The sequence below is a fragment of the Urocitellus parryii genome, chromosome 1 (assembly GCF_045843805.1).
Source record: "Urocitellus parryii isolate mUroPar1 chromosome 1, mUroPar1.hap1, whole genome shotgun sequence".
NCBI lineage: Eukaryota > Metazoa > Chordata > Mammalia > Rodentia > Sciuridae > Urocitellus > Urocitellus parryii.
The window spans coordinates 80,062,999-80,068,701 of NC_135531.1; positions in this window are offsets into that span (position 1 = coordinate 80,062,999).

Here is a 5,703-nt window from a genome sequence, read left to right on the forward strand (position 1 = left end):
TGGAATGTTTGTTCTGTGATTATAGTGACACCTGCTGGAAGAGCTGAGAAACAGCTGCAGAAGAGAGAAGGGGCAATTACAAAATCCCTACTAGTCATAGCAAGTTGTGCCACCTGCCCACCAACTCACTTACTACTACTGTAGTTTTCCTTATAAATGTTAAGCAATTACAAATAAACCATTATCTGTGAGACTTACAATGATATTGTCACAAAGTTCTGTGTTTTGTAATAACTTTGCTCCCTTGAAGACAAGTAACCTGCCTGCACCTGGGTTCTTTTTAAGGTAGTATGGACTGCAACAATTTGCTCCTGTTGGGGAGGATCTTGGGCACAGGGTTTTCTAGCTTTGAAAACTTTAATAAATCCTCACTTGTTGAGATTCAATTATGATGACTCTAAAAAGATTCACAATATCAAAAGTTGGTCTTTGAAGAAACATATCAAAAGGTAGAAAAGTTTGGAAAAGAAACCTAAAGTAGGGGTTCAGAAATGCATTATCTGTTCTAGGTAGAATGATAAATGAAGGAAATCTCAGTGGAGGGAAGTACATGTTCTTAAACAGAAAGCTTATCCATTGCATTTAGTGTTTACATCTAGCAGTTCAGAGCAAATAGGGAAAATTATTTCAGCTGAAACACATGAAGCAGGAGACAGTGATGTGGTCACTGAACACCTACTGTATGTGTCTGTACTGAATCAACACAATCTGCATCAAAATGAAATCCATGCTTAAAACTAACAACATATTTATCTCCAACATTTTAGAGACTGAAACTTGAACAATACCAAAAACCCAAAGGGTAAATGTTCATTTTTCTTAAATTACAAATGATGATATAAATTCCAAGCATCTTCTAAGTTATCTAACATCCTTTTTAAAAAAAATTGTAGTCAGAGTGTTGGCAGTATTCTGTGTTCTATTGTCGGGAATTAGTAAAGATAACAGAGTCTTAGATCGTTTTTTTCTGAGCAAAGACATCCCTCTTCTTCCCACAAACAAATGTCTATATGTGGACCAAGGAACATTAACCTCTCACAGAGAATGTAATTGAGGCATTCAAGAGGAAGCAGCTTGCAAATCTCTATTATTTCATATTGTTTCCAATTCTACCTCTTCTGCATGTCTTCCAAAGGGACAAGTCATATTCACAACATTATTATTTTGGTGGTGTTTTCCTTTGAGTGTACTGTTCTTCCCAACACCACCCCAAGTATCACTAGTAAGCAAGATACTTGAAACTATCAACTAAATAATTAAATAATGTATTGCCTTTGTACCCAAAATGTTGTGCAAAAAAAAAAAAAAAATGTGCTTGGAGTAGGAATGCCTTTCTCATCTCTCTCTGAAGAGTGTGCAGATTGACCAAGAGACTGGGTCATCCAGGCCCAGAATGAAACCCTAACACTGTGCAGAGCTAGGATATATGACCTCAGCCTTATCAGAATGATGTTCAAACCAATTGAGAAAGCCAATCTGTCAAATAGAATGTACTAAAGTAGGTGCATCAAACTCCACATGAAGAAAGCAGCAATGGGCAATGTTTTCCAACAGGATTCATAGGTGATATTTCAATGATTCATTTTTTACTTCAATAATGAAAACTCCAACTCTAGAAGAAAAAAAAGTAAGCATTTTGCTACCAGATTGAATATACAAGACCAAACCATAGGTAAATTAACCAAGTAGATAGATAACATTTTTTTTAAATAGGATTATTTCAATCAGTCATATACCACTGCCAAGGGAATGGTGCTATTTGATAGCCCGGAAGGCCTCCAGAGCCCTGTAACAGGAAGCAGCAAGGTAGGATTTACTGAAGGGGAAGAATAATGGGAACAATAAATTTATTTCCCTGTGAGATCTTGTCTTGAGCTGCTAAGTAGCAATGCTATTAATGCACTGTGGGTCATTGGTGCCAGGAGGACAGAGGAGAAAGTTATTGATTGGCTTCCTCTAAGTGTCAGGGAAGGGATTCCGGACCTGAGTCACTTCATCTTCCTCTTTGGAAAGGAAAAGAAAAGAGTGAAATAGCTTGTGACAGCACAAAGTAAGATCCTCAGCATCCTATCAAACTGGAAATTTGGGTGGTATTGGGAAGTCGAGAAAGGGGTGAAAAGTTTATCTGTGATTAAGGGTAGCAACAGGCAGAAAGAGCTTAGAAATCTAAGTGAGAAGTGTGGAAATGCATCCTGATTACATTTTGAGCCAAAGGACCTTGATAAAAGGTTCATTTTGTGTAGATTTTTTTTTCTATATTCTACCTTAGGGGAAACATTATACCATCATGGTCAAGATCATAAGTTGTAGGATCACACCATTCTGAGTATAAATTCACTGGATTTCCTCATTCTGCCTCCTTGGACATGCAAAGCTGTAACACATTTAGCCTTCAGTTTCCTCCTGTTCATGAAAACCTGAAGAGAACACCTCAAACATTCATTGTGAGGATTAAATTTATTCTTTTATCTTAATTTCTTAGCACAGTACCTGAAGCTCAACATACATTACTTTAAAATATGAACATTCAAGAATTTAGGACTGGCAAAAGTTCTGCAGAGTTTAGATACATGAATGAAGGAAAAAAAACTCTCTCATGACTATCAGGTGAGGTCCAAGAGCAGTCAAGGTAAGGTGCCACCTGCTTACCTCCTCACTGCAGCTGCCCCCACCCCCAACCATTTGCCTGGACCAAACTACAGGGATTAAGAGTGACCTGCAGATAGGAAGAGCTCTGAGGGAAAGCTTCTATAAGTGAAATACCTACTAAAGGTTGGTGGCTAACCATGTATTACATACCTGTTCAAATTGGAGTACCAGTAGAGAGAACATCTAATTTGGGTAAAAACATTCCAAAATGTCTTCATAGTCTGACCTGCAAATGGAAGGTGTGAGAAGAGGGCATCCAGTGCTCATAGCAAAGCCATAACTCTACTCCAACAGACCCTTTGCAATTGTTCAGCTAGGCCAGTGGCAGAATTCTCATCCTTTCAAACGTGCTTGAGATAGAAATGGAGAAAAAGAAAAGGTTTCCTAGAAGGGGCTGACTGGTTTAGACTGGACAATCAAGCAAAGTCCTTCCCCTCTGGTTTTAATATTTCTTTTTCCACCATGAGAGGTGAAAGGAGAGGAGTTAAGAGAAATTGCACATACACACTCTACATACAGACCACACACGGAAAAGCTTATGCAAAGAAAAGATATTGGGAAAGATTATAAAATAATAGAAATGGGAAAGAGAAAGTGACAAAGCTTGAAGGGGGGAAGACTGTTAAGATATACAATTAATGAAGACCTGAACAAAACTGCAGGTGATACATGGGGTATTCATGGAGAAGAGCAGAGACATGGAGGAATCAGATATCTTCTTTTTATATGTTTTAAAATTTATTATACATCCCTCAGACATTGAAGAGCATAATAATTGACCAAGATTCCCTGGTTTCACCAACAAATTCAACTTGAACTATCTCCAGCACAGAGACAAAAAGGAGGGACTTATTACAAGGTTACTGAGGCATTTTGGGGAACCAAAGGGCAGGAAGGCAGAGTGAGCTCACAGGCTGGACACCAAGGCTGGGAAGCATCAAGAATCTCATCTCTGCTGCTGATTCTATAAGCACTTTCCTCTCACTCACGCTGCGGGCTGATTTCTCTGTTCCACAGGTACTTTTGGCAGAACATGAACGGCTCACAGAGTATGGTTCCATCTATCTTCAGAGAGTTTGCAGTTCCAGGGGAAAATCTCTCTGGCTCAGTTTAGGCCAGTTAAATCTGCATAGCATCAGGCAGCAGGCATCTCCCTGTTTTCACTTGTAGTATTGGAGAATACTGTCATAAGAAGGTAAATATTCATCCTATAATTTTACTTATCAAACACTTGTTTATCATTACAGAAATGAATTCCACCACATTGGTCTGAATCAGTGGGGTCTGAAACTAAAGAATATTTAGTCTGTTTTTTGTATAACCCTTTGTATACAAAACACACACACACACACACACACACACACGTATAATGTTGATAAAGCCTTAGGTAAGTTTCAGTATTTGTAATCACTTGATAAGGATATGCCGAAACTTGTCCACTCATAAGAACCACATTCTCTGGCAATCATGGGATAGGATTATGAATTCAATAATTATAATAACTCACTGCAACTGAGTAGGAATTTCAGTGAGTAGGAAGTCTGGACTGAGTATAGCACTAAAGGGAAGAATCATTCATTTAACAAACTTTTATTGAGTACTTACTAAGTCCAAACAATTGAGAACTGGGTAATTAGTATTGCATAGCCATATTTCCTTACTTAGAAGAACTTACAGTGAGGCAAAAAGAAGAATATGATGTTCAACCTTCAGTGCTCAACTTTGAAATGTTTTTAAATATGCTAATATAGTTTATCATATATTAAGGGTCATTTATCTCTATATTGCCCATCCATGATTCCTATTAGGTTATTTGTCTCATGGTATGTGCATTGGCTGGGCTCCACTGGAGATCTCTTTCTTGAGATCTCTCATGCACTGATTGTTAGAAGTCACTTGAGGTGTCAAGTGACTGAAGCCTCCTTTGGATGGGACATCCACCATCCACGATGGCCCACTTAAATAGTGGCAGTCAATGATGACTGTCTACTGGAAGGTCAATGAGGACGTATACCAAAGTAGCCACATATGGCTTTTTCATTGTGACTTTAGTGTGAGCTGCTCATAGCATAGTGGCTCTGAGAGGTAGTGTATCAAGAGTAAACATAGAGCAGAGTAGTTTCTTAATTACCAGGAAAGATATAAATAAAATGTGGTTAAGGGATACACAAAGAACTAACATAGTGTCACTTCCACTATCTTCTACTGATCAAAGTACCAAGACAGAGACTAAACTCCACCTCTTGAGGGGAAGTAGTATTAAGATCACATTACTTTAGTTAATGTGGGATTAGCGATCTTGAGCTATCTAGAAAACACCATCTGCCACAACTAGAAAAGTCATTGTTCTGAGTAACATTTCATTTCAAAATTATTTTAAAAACTAGTACAAAACTCTTGGATGCATTAAACCACCATCTGTCTAGCAAACCAGGTTATCCCATCTACACTTTCCTATGGGAAAGAAAAAAAGTATCTCAGCTGGAGAAGAAATTCCCCTCCAATGGTAAGCAAGTACTAGATCAGATATCACATGACACACACCCATACCCCTTATAGTATAGACACTAGTCTCTAATATCAAGGGCAAAGTTAAAAATGCAAGCACAGTCTTTAGTAATAATAAGTCTAATGCTTACCTCAGAGAGTTATTTCCTTTCAGTTCTTCATTAATTCAACAAAAATTAATCTATCAAAATTACATGATATTGTTAAATTTTTAGGCTGCATAAAAGCATTGAAGCTGGATCTCATCTCTCCTGGAAATTAAACAATTTATTTCTGCCAAAGGGCAGAAAAACATCTCTTCCTCAGGATTAGACTCGGTAACAGTTGACATCTCTCATTATTGAGTGGTTTCTCCCCACAAAAAACCTGCCAGATTAAGTTGCCCAAGATACAGAATTAGCTTTGAGTAGGCTGCCTTTTGACCTGCATTAATTTAGAAACAGTTTCAAGCATCTCTTGCTTGCCCATCAATGGAGACAAAATCACTTTAAAGTCTCAACATGTTCTCCAGTGCTCCCCATAAAGAGATCTATGAGTAATTTTTAT